The sequence below is a fragment of the Lagenorhynchus albirostris genome, chromosome 4 (genome assembly GCF_949774975.1).
Source record: "Lagenorhynchus albirostris chromosome 4, mLagAlb1.1, whole genome shotgun sequence".
Lineage (NCBI taxonomy): Eukaryota > Metazoa > Chordata > Mammalia > Artiodactyla > Delphinidae > Lagenorhynchus > Lagenorhynchus albirostris.
Window position 1 is genome coordinate 47693565 of NC_083098.1, and position 17581 is coordinate 47711145.

General features: G+C 43.8%; 1 long non-coding RNA gene across 1 annotated transcript in view; it reads left to right on the top strand.

Annotated features, from left to right (window-relative positions):
• The first annotated feature begins 566 nt into the window (after positions 1 to 566).
• Positions 567 to 17581, top strand: part of LOC132519788 (uncharacterized) — a 187896-nt gene continuing 170881 nt past the window's right edge. The window contains exon 1 of the long non-coding RNA XR_009540295.1: positions 567 to 830. This is a non-coding gene — a long non-coding RNA (uncharacterized LOC132519788). The remainder of the gene's footprint in view (positions 831 to 17581) is intronic.

Sequence of the window (17581 nt, forward strand, 5' to 3'; positions counted from 1 at the left end):
TGATCTACCCTGGTGTTTACAAAGAACAGATATTCATGGCTAAGGGCAACTCTCTTTCAGGAGGTCACTTCTGAACTCTTCTGCCTCCTGGAAAGTGATATTTATCTTAGAGAAGTTTCATCTCTACAGTACCCCACCTGTGTTGTCAATCTGTCAAATTAGGAGTTTCTATTACAGAGATTCATCAAGAGAAAAAGACAAGGATGATAATGCAGCCAGAATAATGTTCATTTACTTATTTTCTCCAGATCCCCAAAGTGCTACATAAATAGGACAAATTAGAGAAAGAATGCTGATGATTCCTATATTAACTGTGCTTGGTTGTAGATGACAGTTTTCTTTGGAGCCCCTTCAAAGACAAAGTATGCAGATTTATCACATCTGGTTGCATTATTTACATCAAATAGTATCATATAATTTTATAGGCATTGTAAGCTCATTTTTGGTATGGCCTAATGCAGCCCGTTTCTTTTCTTTTCTTTTTTTTTTTTTTTTTTTTTTGCCGTACGCGGGCCTCTCACTGTTGTGGCCTCTCCCGTTGCAGAGCACAGGCTCCGGACGCGCAGGCTCAGCAGCCATGGCTCACGGGCACAGCCGCTCCGCGGCATGTGGGATCTTCCCGGACCGGGGCACGAACCCGTGTCCCCTGCATCGGCAGGCGGACTCTCAACCACTGTGCCACCAGGGAAGCCCCAGCCCATTTCTTTGAAGGCAGCATGAAATGCCAGGGAAGACATTTCAACTCAATGAGGATCAGGACACACAGGAAGAATACAGTTCCTGCCTTGTGTTTAGTGAGGCTAACCTCGGAAGTCCTCACTCTCCCAGAAGTAAGTGCTCCTCTTGGATTTGACTCATAGCAGCGGGTGTTTGGGTCTGGGGGATGATGTCTTTAATTCTCTCAGTGACTGGAGAGCACAACTGAGATTTAGCAGGTAAGGACCAGTGATGCGGAATGTCCTGCAAAACAGGAGGCAGCCCCACAAATGAGGCATTGTTCTGCCTGAAGTGCAAATTACATTCCTCTTGAGGAAAAGGCAGCAAGAACCACAAAAACACTCTGTCTACATGTTGTCTCAGTTACCAATTCTGTGTTGTAAGCTACCGCAAAACTTAGCAAATGAAAACAACAATGCTGTATTTTTCTCAAGATTCTGTGGGTTGATTGGGCTCAGCTGGGCTGTACTTCTGCTCCAGGTGGTGCAGCTTGAGGATATTTGTGCAGCTGCATTTATCTGGGAGCTCACCTGGGCTTGGAACATTCAACATGGCCTCCCACTCTCCAGAGTCTTTCTCTTAAGTGACTTCTCCTTATTCTGTAGTCTAGCCCGAGCTTCTTTATGGCCTGGTGGCTGGCTTCCAAGAGATTTTCCAGAAGTGCAAATACGGATGCTACAAGGTCTCTCGTAGGTTAAGCTTGGAAGCCACACATCACTCTGTCTCATTCTACTGGACAGAGCAATTCCCAGGGCCAGCCCAGGTTCGAAGGGATAGTAAATAGAAGAAAGGAGCAGCAGTCTCATTGCAACAGCCATGCAGGTGCGAGGGTTTTTTGTAGCGTCTTAAGAAATGATCCTTACACATATGATCACATTTAATTCTCTGTGAGGTAGGAATTATTATCGATCCCATTTTACAGAAGGTAGAGCTGAGGCTTTCAGAGGTTAAGTGACATGCTCAAGACCATACCACTGGGAAGAAGTGGGGCTCAAAGCCAGGTTGCCTCACCCAAGCTTCTTTTGTCTTCTTATTTTATTTTCTATTTTCTTAATTCAGAAGTTACTTCAGGGTTAGGCAAAATGAATGAGTCTTGTGAATTCGGTGAGTGCTTCCCTATCAGTGGCTGTTGAGTATCTTCTGGACTTTCGTCCTAAAATGTCATGCAAATTGCCCATGGCCCCTATGCTGTGGTGTCCCCTCTAAGTCCCACTTCCTTGGACTGTAGTTGAAACTTTGAACACTCTCCTCTGTTCAAATGATGACATTATTTCCCCTGTCCTGCTTTCAGCTAATACTGAATCAGAAAACAGCTAATAATCTGACTTGAGTGTCACCCAAGTATAGTGATTGCCTCATATTTCCTCCCTACCCAGGATCTGTTTTCCCTCCCGGTAACAGAATCCCAATTTTCCTTGGGGAATCCATTTCTTCCTTCCTTTTATTTCATGTGGTTCACATGGCACTGAATGCAATCCCTGCTCTAGGAGTTGGCAGGTGCTGAGGGCTGGCTAATCAGAGGTTTGAATTTCTTGTGTTATAATCATTGGTTCACAGGTGAGCACACGACTTGAGCTAGGTCAATGATAAGCCACTAAAATTGAATTCAGTCCAGGACTTTTGGAAGGAGATATAGAGAAGAAGCATTTTCTTTTCTACTGGGGTTTCTGGGAGGATGAGAGGTAAGCCTAGAGCTGCTGGGAGCCATCTTGTCCCTGCAAGGCTAGAGCATACAGGAGAATAAAGTCAACCAGGAGAGAGAGGGGAGGTGGTGATGAGCGTGAGACAGTCCAACAGCATCATTTGAGGATTCTGGAAAGGGCCAAAGCCAGATTTACCCCTGGATTTTTCAGGATGTTAGCCAATAAATCCCCCTTTTTTTGCTTCAACTAGTTGCAAAAGAGTGTCCTATCAACTGCTATGGAAAGAGTCCTGATTGATAGATCATTTCTGGTGACCAAAAGGACTCTTAGAAAAACACTCCACAATGAATATGCCTATGAAAAAGAAACAACAATTCAGGAATTCCATTGTGATTCAAGTGATGGAGATTCTAAGGTAGTATAATGATAAAACTCCAGGTAAATACAGGCAAGTGTGACGTGAGATCAGAAATTCTATTCATAAGAAGCAAAATAGGAATAAATGCTATATATTGTATTCCATAGCCAGCTAAGATTATGAATTGTACATTTTGTTTCTAAACGCAAGATTTCTAGTCCATTGCCTCGTACATAGTCATTTCTAAAGCAGTAACAACAATACTAAACCCCAACGCATGGAACAGAGAGCCTTTCCTGAAGAGATGGCAGATAGGTTTTTCTGTCATTTGCCAACTCTGATCTTTGCTAGTGCCTCCCTGGGGCACAGGCTGGAGAAGACTTCTGAAGCCTGGTACAGGTGTAGCAAAGAGTGAAGGAGTATAGTGTCTGCTATGAGGGAGGAAGTGTACAAGGAAGCAGCATCTAGTGGCGACAAAAGGAAAGAGAGGAGAGCTGCATTTTAATTAAAAACATTTAGGTGATTTTCTTTGTCTAGTTATCTAAGCCTTAGGTCCCAAGGTAGGTTTGGGGGTTACTGTTCACTTGGCTCCTTTAGTAGTGCATATCAAGAGGTTAAATCTACCCAACAGGAAAATATTTTCTGCCATTTTATTTGGTTGGTTTGGGTTAGAGACCGAGTCTCAAGGAACCCTTGGAGGCCTGATATCCTCTTGCCAATTCCTTATCCTCTCCCCTGTGATCGTTAGAGAAGGCAGAGTCACACACCAGCTTGAACTTGTGGGATGTACTGGTGGTATTTGTCAGAACGTCACTGGGATAGTGTCCTAATCCCTGGGATCTCTGAATATGTTATGTTACATAGAAAAGGGGAATTAAGGTTACAAATGGAATTCTAATTGCTAATCAAGACCTTTACATAGAGACACTATCCTGGATCATCTGGCTGGGACCAATGTGATCACAAAGGTCCTTAAGAATGGAGGAGAGATATGGGAACATATGTATATGTATAACTGATTCACTTTGTTATAAAGCAGAAACTAACACACCATTGTAAAGTAATTATACCCCAATAAAGATGTTAAAAAAAAAAAAAAAGAATGGAGGAGAGGCAGACTAGGAGGTTGGAGTGATGTGATATGAGACACTTGGCCTGCCTTTGCAGCTCTGAAGTTGGAGGAAGGAGGCCATGAGCCCAGAAGCTGACAAAGGCAAGGAAATGGATTCTCCCTAGAGTCTACAGAAAGGAAGGCAGTCCTGCTGAAACCTTGATTTTCACCCCATAAGACCCGGGTCAGACTTCTAATCTACAGAATGGTAAGATAATAAATTTGTGTTGTTTTAAGCCACTAAGTTTGTGGTAATTTGTTACGGCAAATAGGAAACCAATACAGATTTCCTTGCAATGAGAGAAAACTCTATTACATGCAGTTAGAGTCATAGAATCAGAGTTGAATGAGATCTTGGAAGTCTTTAGCCTACCCTTAATGCCTCATCCACAAATCTCCTCTCCCATATACTTGATAAATGGTCTTCCAGGCTGTGTGAACCTATCAACAATGGGAATTGCCAATGTCCACAGGTGGTTTCTACCATTTTTGGATGGTTTGAACTGTCAAAGTTCTTCCACACTGCAAAAGCAGAAATGAGATTTCCTGTAGCATTGCTTCTTTGGTTTTGGCTTTGTTTTCTAGAGTTGCACAGTAACTTTTCAAGTATCTTGTTCGTAAAAGATAGTCCTTTAAGTATTCGATGATTTAACCATGATTCCTTAAAGGGTTCCCTTTTCCTGACTGAATATCCTATGCTCCTCTTGTGGATTCCACAGCACACGTTCCCCAGTGACTAGAGCTACAGCCAACACTACAGATGTGGTTTGATCAATAGAGAGTCTGCAGAGGCTTAATTATCTTCTTTGTTCTGGATATCACACCTCCATGTGGCATTTGCTCTAGCAGGGGCATCTCTACCACACGCCCGCCCCATGCTGGGTGATTAGCTCTTTCTCCTGCCGTAAGGTACACTGTCCTTTCCCTTCTCCAAAGCTCTGAGTGGTCTGCTTTACACCTAATGGATCCCTGATACATTTATTCTTGAAACATGCCATGGTTTCCATATCCTTCATCTTCCTGGGCTCATTCCTTGTATGACCTGTGCTTGGGTGTGAAGTGGAAGAGGAACTAAAACTGATTCCATAACGTAGAGGAAAGAGCAGGGACTGTGTCGTCAGAAACTTGGGTTCAAATCCTGACTTTCTGTTTTCCTGACTCTGACCTGTGGACAAGTTTCTTAGCCTCTCATGAGCCTCAGTCTTCTCATCTGGAAAAAGGTGAAGGATAATTCTTACCTGAGGGCTGTGACAAGGTTAAACGAGAGTGCCGTGAAATGTGCTAAATACAGTCCTTGGCGTAATTTACTGGCTCTTCTCTCCAGCTTCTCCCACTACCTCCCACTTTGTTCCTCCTTTACCTTATACAATGAGAGAATAGTAAATTCTGAGCCACATGGGCTCAGCCAGGAGAGTTCAGGATGATCATTACTGTGGGCTGGACCAATAGCAGACTTACGGATGTCAGGGCCTGGACTCAACCTTGTAGGTTGGGTGGGAGCGGGCTGAATACAGGGATGAGTAGGAAGGTTTGTTCTCTGACTTTGAAAGTGCTGTTCATTTTTAAGCCTTCTGGAGATGAAGACAAAGCTGCTAGCATTCTATGTAGGAAGGAACATTTTGTTTCTAACTCATTCGTTTTGAAATCTAGCTTAGAGGAGTTGGGACATGATTTGACTGCTGTGATGAGACAAACGTGAAACAACGAAAAGACAAATAAACAGGCTAAGGTTGGAATTGCCTAGGTTCTGAGCAGGGACTCCACTGAGTATTTGCAAGCTAGAAGAGTTCATTTTGTTTCCTTAGGGCAACTTTTTTTTTTTTTTAAACTTAGCAGTCCTGGTTTGGGTAATGAAGACCAGACCACTGATGCTACCGTGTCACCACGATGATGGAAAATCAGATTCAGGATGGCCAGGAAAAATGGAAAAGTTTTACGCTATTGAGAGGAGCTAGACTCTCTAGGCCTATCAATGTTTAGTTTCTAAGTTTTCCCAGAATTCGTCCTTTTTATATGGCTTGGCAAGCAATTATTTTATTTTTTCTTATGAAATCGTAATCTGGGACATCATTTTGGAAGGCTTGCCAGTAGCTATTCTTTGGTCTGCTCTGCCTCCGCTAGTTTTATTTTTAACCCTCTCGATTATTTCTAAACCCCTTAATCATAAAAGCTCATTTTCTTTTATTAGGAGGGATTTATTCACAAGGCTAACTCAGACGTACATGGCATCTTTTTTTTTTTTTTTTTTTTCCCAGTACGCGGGCCTCTCACTGTTGTGGCCTCTCCCGTTGCGGAGCACGGGCTCCGGATGCGCAGGCTCAGCGGCCATGGCTCACGGGCCCAGCCGCTCCGCGGCATGTGGGATCTTCCCGGACCGGGGCACGAACCCGTGTCCTCTGCATCGGCAGGCGGACTCTCAACCACTGCGCCACCAGGGAAGTCCATGGCATCTTTTAATATACATTGCTGAGTGCTGACATGGTCCTGCAAGCATTCAGAAATGCTTCTGATACAAGATACACAAACTGTATGGAAAAATAAAGAAGCTCATACCTAAGCTCGTAACTTGAATCAGTTCAGTTTTATATGTGCTGAAGAAATTATTTTGACAATAATAATAAACTCAGCAGCAATGGGACTGACAACAATGACCTCTTACTAGGTGCCAGGTGACAGGTTAGGTGTTAAAGATGAAACAAGAAACATCTCTGATCTAGGAGGGATCCCTGACGTCAGAAAATTACGTTACCATATGGAAGTTCCCTCCAACACCACTAGTAAATAGAAAATAAGTGAAGTAATTGCAAACTGTATAAATATTATGATGAGAGCAAAACTGAAGAAGAGATTGAAATTAATGAATTTCAATTGAAATTAATGAATTTGAAATTAATTTAATGAATTCATTAAATTAATGAATTTAATAATAAACTCATGTGTTGAGTTTATAAACTTTAATAATAAACTCATGTGTTGAAACCTAATCGCCAATGTAATGGTAATGGTATTTGGAATGGGGCCTTTGGCAGGTGGTTAGGCCATGAGGGCAGAGCTCTCACAAATGGCGTTAGTGCCCTTATAAAAGAGACCCTGGTGAGCTCACTCACCCCTCCCAACATGTGAGGGCACAGCCAGAAGACAGCCATCTAAGAACCAGGAAGTGGGTTTTCATCAGATGCCAAAGCTGGCACCTTGATCTTGGACTTCCCAGCCTCCAGAACTGCGAGAAATAAATTTCTGTTGTTTGTAAGGCACCCAGTCTATGGTACTTTGTTATAGCAGGCCAAACAGACTAAAATAGGCTGTGATGGGGACACCCACTTGTAACAAGGTGGACAAGGAAAGCTTCGCTGAAGATTAACATTTAAGCTAAAACCTACAGAGATGAAGGAGTTTATCTTTCAAAGTGTGAGCAGAAGAATACTCAGGACAGACAAAATAGCATGTCCAAAGGTCCTGAGGCAGGAAGCAACTTGGCATATTCCACAAACTGAGAGAAGGCCTAGGGGCCTGGAGCACATTGAGTGAGGAAGGAAAAAAATTAGGTTGGAGAGATTTCATCAGATCAATGATATTTGAACTGATCCTACCCCAATAACAAATGCCGCTTCACTTTCCTCCCATCCATCTGGCAGTTCCAAGTTTTCCCCAACGCTTGCCAAGCCAGGGGAGTAAAAGAATCAGCCCATTGCGAATACTGTCAGTTTGCCTGGCTTCTGTCTCTGCTACCCAGCCTTGAGGCTGTGGAACATTCATAAACTCAATTTCATCTCAAAACCTTAGACAAACCTTGACTTCCGGTAGCAGCATTTTAAGGAGTAATTGCCCAGGACTCTGGCACTCAGCCTCATATGTCTGTCGATGGTCTAGCTCTGGTTTTGTGCCTTTTCTGATAAATAGCTTCTGCCTCTTCTTGGAGATCTCGTCCCAAACAATTCTTGTCAGTGAATTCATTCATTCAAGTCATTTATTCGGTGTTTATTGAGGGGCCTACTTTAGGCAAGGCACTGCCTTCGGCCCTGGGGATATAAAGATAAATCAGATGCCTCGCTCCTCTGGGTCCTGGCAGGGTAGCAGAGAGGCAGGCGATGTGGTGAGTGCAGGGGCAGGGAGCACAGTCTGTGGGGTTCAGAGAGGGCTTCCTGGAAGAGGGGCAAAGATAAGCAAATTTAGCCAAGCACAGGGACAGGGTGAGAGGAGCAGAGTAGACAGTGGTGTAGAGCCTTCCCAGCAGAAGAGATGGCAGGAACCGAGAAGACCAGAAACAGCGAGGTGTGATGAACTCTCAGTGGCAAGCAGACCCCTGCCACGTGTCTGTGATGCCAGGGTTGGGACTTACGTTGCCCGCCACCAAGGTCCCAGTTGTGCACCTGAACTCAGATCTACTGACCTGTGCAGACTTGGTGCCCTTCAGAACCTGCTCTGGGATCCCCCTTTGTCATCTTCTGCCCATTTCTTGGGGCACAGTGGACTGTCATCTGCTGTGTTCTGATACTGCAGTGATCTCCCTCCCTGCACTCATGCGGAAACTTCCTGACTCCTGGGGTGTTCTAGCCTCTTCTTGCTATTATTAGGTCATCTGGGACTTGAGTCAGAGGGGCTGTGACTCTGCACCCCAGAAGACATTTTTCTTGGCTTCTTTGGGTGGGAAGAGGGTTCTTGGCCTTTTGTTTACAGAGGGTTTCCACTGGCCTCCTCTGGTCTCTGCTCTGGGGCAGGGTTGTCATCCTTTTAGAGTGACAAGGACTAGAGGAAAGAAAGGTAAGGAGAACGTAGGCAGTTTGGCAGTGACAGAGACCACCTCTGCCTTTAGAGCAAGAAAGGGTTATTTTGAGTAGCTCAGGAAGGAAACCAAAAGACCAGGATTAAACTAACAGTGCCGCTTACCCCTGGGTGTGCTCCACTCAAAACAAACAAACAAAATAACCACTGGGGCATGCCCAGCAGAGGATGGAAAACTTGGGGACAACTCTGTAGCAATTGACTGGCACATTTTTCTTCCCAGAAAGGCCCAGGCAAGAGATCCTGGAGAGAAAGTTCTGGAATAATCACTCTGAAGGCAACACAGCAGCGAGAAGGGAGTAGGACCTCTTGAGCAAAGTAGACTTTCAGGCAGATTTGAGTGACGACAGATGCTTTTGCCTTCCTCATCCATTCATTTGTTCCTTCATTAGTCTATTTAACAAGATGCATTCATTAACTTTTGTGCTGGGCACTGTACTAGGTTTGGGGAATATATCTGTTAGAGTAATAATAAGTTTCTTTTTAAAAAAAATTTTACTTATTTTTTATTGAAGTATAGTTGCTGTACAATATTATATGTTACAGGTGTACAAATAGTGATCCACAATTTTTATTTATTTATTTTTTTTGCGGTACGCGGGCCTCTCACTGTTGCAGCCTCTCCCGTTGTGGAGCACGGGCTCCGGACGCGCAGGCTCAGCAGCCATGGCTCACGGGCGCAGCCGCTCCGCGGCATGTGGGATCTTCACGGACCAGGGCACGAACCCGTGTCCCCTGCATCGGCAGGCGGACTCTCAACCACTGCGCCACCAGGAAGCCCGTGATCCACAATTTTTAAAGGTTATATTCCATTTATAGTTGTAAAATATTGGCTATATTCCCCATGTTGTACAATATATCCCTGTAGCTTATTTTATACCTAATAGTTTGTAGCTCTTATTCCCCTTTCCCTATATTGCCCCTCCCCCTTCCCTCTCCCCATGGGTAACTACTAGTTTGTTCTCTATATCTGTGAGTCTGTAAGAGCAAGTTTCTTGACCTCGTAGCGCTGATAGATTGAATGGTGTGTGTGTGCGCGCGCGCCTGTGTGCACGTGATTAGAGAAACGCATATTTAAAAAAATATGTATATGTGTATAAAATGTGATAAATAGCACAAACGAGCCATACAGTGTTCCTTGGGTGCACATAGCTTGGGCAACCGCTCTCCCTTAGGGGTCCAGGAAAGCTTCCTGGAACACATCATTTTTAAGCTGAGTCCAGATAGCAAGGTAGGGTGGGGAAGAACGGGCAGGGAGAGTGTTCTAAACATCAGCAGCAGTGTGTGCAAAAGCCTGCATGTGAAGCGATGTGATTCTTCAAGGTCATCCAGGCATTATGATTTCTAATAAGGGAAGTGATGCTCAGGTGTTGTTTACCACCTCTGAGGATTGGATGAACAAGCTGTTAGAGAGCCTCAGGTTGGGATAGGAAGCACTCTGGCGCCCCCATTGAAGCCCCTCAGACCCCACTGATCTTAGCCTCAGCTGTGGAAGCTGGTTCCACGGAGCGCACATCACTGGACGGTGTGTGTGTGTGTGTGTGTGTGTGTGTGTGTGTGTGTGTGTGTGTGTGTGTGTGTGCGCGCGCGCACCTAGAATCCCGCCTGGAGCTCTCACCCTGGGTTTCTCCTCATCCCACCCAGATCCTCTCCAACTACAGCAGGATCTTGCTAGAGTAAGTGCCCCTGGGCTAAACTTCAGCCAATGGGGACTGGAGTGATGGATAAATTGCTCTGCCATCTTTCAGGTGAGCCCTTCTGGGAGGCATTCTGTACTCTCTTCAGGGATCCTGATGCAATTGAGCCCCAGTCGCTCACAGCAGTGACCTTGGTAATGAACCTTTGCGTTGGCTTCCCCTCCTTTTCTGACTCCCCCCATCCCTCTCTCTTGCTCCCTGAGATCACATGCCAAATAAGCCACCTGTGCACCAGTCCCCAGCTCAGGGGTGCCCAAATTTAGTGAGTTTGCCACCTAAAGTCAAGAGAAACTTGCCTTCACTTTCAATTGGGTCCTTCTTTATCAAGTGCTGCATCTTAAGTGTGTTCCTCAAGCACCTGTGTTGCCACCTTCTCTAAGGAATGCTCTGCCCATCCCCCCCATTTTTGCAAGTGGGTGAAGCTAAGGCTCAACCCACTTCAAGTAAAGCCCAGGATTAAAGCTCAGGATTTCTGATTTCAAATGAAATACCTTCTGGACTGCTCTCTTTGGGGACATCATACTTCTTCTCAGGGGAGTGACCATTCTGTATACCTGCTCCCTGAGTTTTATTCTACCTCTTTCGTCAGAATTCATCCCCTCAAAGGAATAGTCCAGTCAAATGTGAAGCGTTTGAAAATGCTACCTGGCCCTCGCTCATGATGTTTTGGAATTACTGATGCACGAAAAACCACACCACTATGTTTTAGGGAACTCAAAACAAGAGAATCCAGAAATCATTTTGTTTCAGAGATACCAGCTTCCATCCCCAATTCCATGTCCTGAGACACAAGGTCATTGACTGCCATCCCATACTAAGACTCAGCAGTGCGGTGACACATTTAATACACCAGTTCCAGTTTAGAAGGATGCTCTAGGTTTCAGATGGGGTCTTGCCGTTCATATTTTGCAGGGGAAATGCCGTAGTTTCCACAATGTCGAAAACATGCTAACCTTTCTGGGCTGATTGAAGTTTGACTGGTCTGAGTGGTCCAGCTTCTTGTAAATTCTCATCAGTAGTATTACAATGAGATACTCCAGGTCTGCTCTCTCCTTTCTCAAGTCTGCTTTAAACGCTTGGTTTAGGCTTCCCTGGTGGCGCAGTGGTTGAGCGTCCGCCTGCCAATGCAGGGGACACGGGTTCGTGCCCCGGTCCGGGAAGATCCCACATGCCGCAGAGCGGCTGGGCCCGTGAGCCATGGCCGCTGAGCCTGCGCATCCGGAGCCTGTGCTCCGCAATGGGAGAGGCCACAACAGTGAGAGGCCCGTGTACCGCAAAAAAAAAATGTTTGGTTTATACTGAAGGAAAAGAAAATCCCCTGACCTAACTAGGATATCAGAAAGAAGAAGAAAATAGAATTTTTGGCTCTTGGGCCATTCCAGTTTGTCATTTTGTGAAATTAGTGACAGATGGGTGCTGTCTGTGTGTTGTGGGAAATTCTGTCCTACATTCCAGCCGATGCTGGAAGTTTTGGAAGAGGACAGAGAGGGGAAGGAGAAAGCTATTTGGATGAGGCACAATATATGCTAATTCTGTGACAAAAATAGCAACAAATCTGCAAACATTAATTTTCAGCAAGTCTCATTCTCAGCCTGTGTTCTTTTCTTTTTCCAGATTTCACAGTAGAAAATGAATTTAAACTGGTTGTTAATGGAAGAGGACTCAGAGGTCATCTGGCTTGTCTCTTACTGCAGAATATCAGCTTATTATAAGTTCTAGGAGGTAGAAAGGACCACTGACGGTCAAATAACCAACCGATATTTAAGGCAGATCTTAACTAATCTGATCCGATTGTTGTTCCAAAGACTCAAGTAGGTGGCAGTATGTGGGAAAGGGGCTGTTGTGTGGAAAGAGTTGGGGTTTAGAGAAGAATAGGGGCTATACTGCAGGGTTTCCATAACCTAGTGGATCTCTCTACAAATAATCCCATCCCTTCTTACAGGCATCCTGAGACTTCTGGGATCATGTTCTGGGGCTGAGGTGAAAGGGATCAGGTGGATCGATATGTTGGAGTGAGGAAAGATACAGATAGTGAGGTGTTGTAGGGGAACTGGCAAGGTAGTGACGAGGCTCAAGGAGCATGGGTTTAGGTAGAAGCAAATAAAAAGGACCCAGGTACGAAATGCTGAGGATTCAGGAGCCTTGAAGTCACCGAGGCAGGGTCTGGGATGGCCCTGGCATGGTCCCTGCCAGGTACAAGGCAGTTAGATGTCTGATTTACAGAGCAAGGAAAGGGGATAAAAACAAATCAAGGTCTGAGGAGTCTCTGCTAGTATTGCCCGAAAGAAAGTGAAGGGAAGTCTTCGCAGGAAAAGACAGAGAGTCAGTATAAGGTCAAATTACAGAGAGAATGAGTCAATCTTCATGGAAGGGAAGTGGAAAGTGGCTATGTTTCCTTGGTCCAACATTCTTTGAGCCTCAGTTCCTCATTTGTGAAATAGACACACAAATTCTTCCTACATCCCATATTGGGAATGAAAATCAAATGTGATCATTTTTGTAAACAATAAAAAAAGATGGTTATACGAGGTTAGACGATGTTCTATCATAGGGCTAATAGGCAGGGAGAAAGGAGGCATTCCTATGGTGAACCACACACTTTATTGGCTAGGGGATAGACTCCCCACCCCACAATAGATCCTAAAGGGGGCTTCTTATCTATTCTGTAGTTCTGAACATAGAATTCTTTTGAATATTGAAATTTTTGCTAGTTCGCATTCATTTTCATAAATATCCTATTATAAAGTTAAAAAAAGAACTTTCCAAGGATGGAACTTTCAGAATGGGGTTAAAAGCTATTGGCCCTTTGCCCAGGAAAATATCTGGACAGGATAGTCTCTTCTTCCATCACTGATGCTTAGATTGGGCAAAACCAGGCAAGCAGACTCCTTTGCAGAATTCTGCCTGACTGCCCCGAGCACGGTGTGTGCCGAGCAGGCCAAGAAGTGACCAGCCTGGGGTAGGCAGGGTTTGCTCGGATCTACCCTTACAGGAAGAGAATAAAATGGAAGACAAGTGAATTCTTAGTAATTGTTGTGAAACTCCTGCTTCCCTCCTAGGCTACTTGGGAAGGGCCTGACCACTAGCGGGGAACCACCATGATAAATCAGACAGCCTTGAATGAGTTGGTAGTTCTTTGAAAAGGACCACTTATATGTGAAAAGAAGTCTTCCTTAGTGGGCTGATTGGAAATAATAGCAGCATGTCATTCTTTCATGATGTCTCCCTTGAAATATCTCCCCACTCTTTAATTGAGGGATTCGCAGTAGAAAGCAGTTAAAATAAAGGGTTTGGTTTTGATCTATAATTCAAGCTCAAGAGGGATCCTCATGGTACCTGAGAAGCCATGTAAGTAGCTGGGTCATGTCTGCCCTTCCCAATTTCATCTAGTCTCTATAAAATAATAGGTTTTCTGGCAATTGGTCATTAGGAAACAAAAAGGTTCAAATACAACATCGCTCCTGTCATAGATCTATTTTTTAGTCACAGCTCTTCTGACACCAAATGTATGGGTTTTTCCACACCATGCAATTCTCCAGTTCTCTGCAGATACCAACTAGGTACCCTAAAATGTACTAATTCCGACACTAATTACCTGGAGTTAGCACAGACCCCATAGGTTAAGGGCTCAGTCGCACGAGACTGCTTCCCACTTCAGATTCCAATCGTAGGTCCCCAGTTTACCCAGACTTCTGTCTAACTTGGCTAAAAATTGGGGGTTTCCATGATCCCCATCTCAGATTTGGTAATTTGCTATAATGGCTCATAAAACTCAGGGAAACACTTTCCTTACTATTACTGGTCTATTATAAAGGGTATTATAAAGATACAGATAAACAGCCAGATGAAGAGGTACACAGAGAGAGGTCCAGAGGTGTCCCGAGTTCGGGAGCTTCTATCCCTTTGGAGTTTGGGATGCACCCCCCTCCCAGCACATGGATGTGTTCACCAGCTCGAAAACTCTCTGAACCCTGTTTAGGGTTTTTACGGAGGTTTCATTATGTAGGCACGAATCATCAGATCATCGTCCGTTGGTGGTTAAGTCAATCTCCAGCCCCTCTCCCCTCCCCAGAGGTTGGGGAGTTGGGCTAAAAGTTCCAACCCTCTAACCACATGGTTGGTTCATCTGGCAACCAGCCCCCATCCTGAAGCCATATAGGGATCCATCAAGAATCACCTCATTAGCATAAACTCAGGTATGGTTGGGAGGAGCTTATTATAAATAACAACAGACACTCCTCTCATCCCTCAGGAAATGACAGAGGTTTTAAGAGCTCTGTGTCAGGAATCGGGAATGAAGATCAAATATATATTTCTTATTATATAACATCATGTTTCCTTACTTAAAAAGTAATTTGTTAGTATATAATTGTTAGTAAGGATATTGAAAATCTATGCTAAAATTTATTATATCTTTTAAAAGGTAATTTACCACTAGTCATTAAGATCTTATTAAGAATTATTTAGTTATATTGTCTTGGAAGGAAAAGAAACCTGAGAATATGATGAGGCAGACTTGTGAGGAAAGGTTCTGAACTTAGCTGGAGACTTCACACTGGATCTCCTGCTAAGTGAATTGGTGGAGAGACTTCATTGATCACTGGTTGATCAATATGCTAGTCACGGAGTGGGTGAGAGTTTGAGGGTGAGAGGGTAAGATGCATGGGTATTAAGACAAATATGATATGGTTTCTGACTTTAACATGCTCCCCATCCAGTAGGAGAGCTAGACATATAAAACTATACTTAACAATTTAATTTTATTTTAAGCAGATAGTTTCAATATAATGTGACACAACGGGGAAACAGATAGACACCGGGTGCTATAGGAACTAAAGGGAAGTCGCTCAACCCAGTCTGTGAGTTGGATAGAGTCATGGAAGGCTTCCTGTATAGATGAGCCTGACCTGAGTTTTTACTTGTTTCTTTTTTAAAGCAGAGTTTATCGAGATAGCATTTACACACAGTAAAAGTTATCCCTTTTAGGTGTACAATTTTATGAATTTTAACAATTGCACGTCGCCGCATAGCCACCACCCCAATGAAGAGATAGGATATTTCCATCCCCTTAAAATGTTCCCTTAAGCCCTTTTGTAGTCAACCTCTTTCCTCCATACTGAGCCCCTGGCAATCCCTGATCCGATTTCTAAACCTGTAGTTTTGCCTTTTCCAGAATGTCCTGTAAAGGGAATCATAGAATATGTAGCCTTTTGTGTCTAGCCTCTTTTATTCACCATAAGTGCTTTTGAGATTTATCCATGTTGTTGCACGTGTCATGTTTATTGCTGAGTAATATTCCATTGTATGCACGTACCCCAGTTTGTTTATCCATTCATCAGTTGAGGGACATTTGGATTGTTTCTGGTTTTTGGCAATTATAAATAAAGCTGCTAGAAACATTTGTGTCCAGGTCTTTGGGTGGACACATGCTTTCATTTCTCTTGGATAAATGCTTAGGAGTGAGATTGCTGGGTCATATATTAAGATTTCTGGGTCATATATATACTCATATATTAAGTATATGTTTATAAGAAATAAACATATACTTGTTTCCACCGGCAATGCACGAGAGCTCCAGTGTATAACAAGAGGGTCTTTATTGTGGTACAAAGAGGAGAGGTAGGGAAGACATCTTTGACCTCGTGCCATTCAGGCTGAGACGTGAAAGAGACTAGGAATTTTTCAGGCAAACAGCCTGGGGGACAGCATTCCTGGCAGCAAAAAGTCAGCAAAGAGGCTTGTAAAAATAAGGATACAAAATGTCCTTTGTACCTGACATGAGGAAGATTCTGAGTGATATTTGCAAGAGCAGTTTCAGTGGAGTGGAAGCAAATTTGCCAGTGTTTTATGACTGAATAGGAAGTGGAGGGAGGGGTCTAGAGCCTCCTAAAACATGTTAGCTCTGAGTGAGAGGAGAAAGAGAGGGTGGGAGCTAGAGGTGGTCCACAGGGTCCAGGAAGGTTGTTAAGGCTGGGAGGGACCAGAGCAGGATGAGGAAGAGGGTATAGATGCAGACAAGGAGGGTGGCAAAGAAGGCACTTGGCTTAGAGGCGAGTGGAGGAACGAAAATCAGGCAGCCTTTGACCTGGTGTGTGACGTTGCCTTCTTGGCATTGCAGGGAAGAAAGGCAGGTGTGGAGACAGCAGGAAGCTGAGGGAGTCATGTCTGACCTACCTCCTACGTTATTATGAAAACTGAAGAAGACACCATAGAAAAGAAAGTGGATTCCAGATAAATAATTTAGAAGTTCAGTCTAGGCTTCCCCCCAAAAGGCAGATTCATAGAACTACATAATAGTTTTATATTAAAAAATTAGTACAGGTTTGGGTAAATATCACATAAATACAGTAAAGTATATAAAAATCACCCACAATCCTAAAATACATTATTATATTTTGTTGGATTTCCTTCCAATCATTTACTTATCCATACACTTTTCATGTAATTGAGATGATACCGTGTGGGAGGCCATATGTAAATATCTCGTTCGGGATATTGCTTTCTTCAGTGAATGTGCCGGTTGTTACCGTGTGCACCCCAGAATAGAGCTCCATGAGGCCAGTGACCCTGCTGTCTTGTTGACTCATCAGAGCCTCCAGTGAAGACTGTGACTTGCACATGTTAAATGCTTCATGTATATTTATTAAATTAGCATGTGTTTGTTAACATTACCCCATAAGCATTTATCCCACGTTACTAATATTATTTAAAGGCACTTTTAATGATGTCACAGTGTTTCTTGGCACATACAGGCTGTCATTTATTTCATAATGCCTTGTTTGTTAGAGGCATAATTAGCTTTTACAGTTGGTCTAATGATATTAGTTATGGTAGTGATAGCTATTGTTTATTGAATGCTTGCTGTTATGAGCGAGCATTCATTACTGTGCTTTATACACATTATTTCATTTTATCTTCCCAACATCCCAATTAGGTGAGTAGTATTATTATCCCCATTTTACAGCTGAGGAAAATGAAGCTAAGAGAGGTTTAGTAACTTGCCTAAAATCTTAAAGAAAATGAGTGGTATAAATGGACCCAATCCAAGGGCTGTTGACTCCGAGCCTGTGCTTCATGGTTCTTCTCTGTGGCCTCTGGGCAGAGGCTAGCTCCTGTCACTCAATCACTGAACATTCACCAAGCACCTATAATGCGTGAAGCCGTGTGTGGGCACGAGAGAGGTAAAGATAGAAGAGACCGGTGACAGTCCTAGACCACCTTCTGGATATAGACGGACATGGATGTAAGGTGTGCACCAGAAACAGAGAAAACA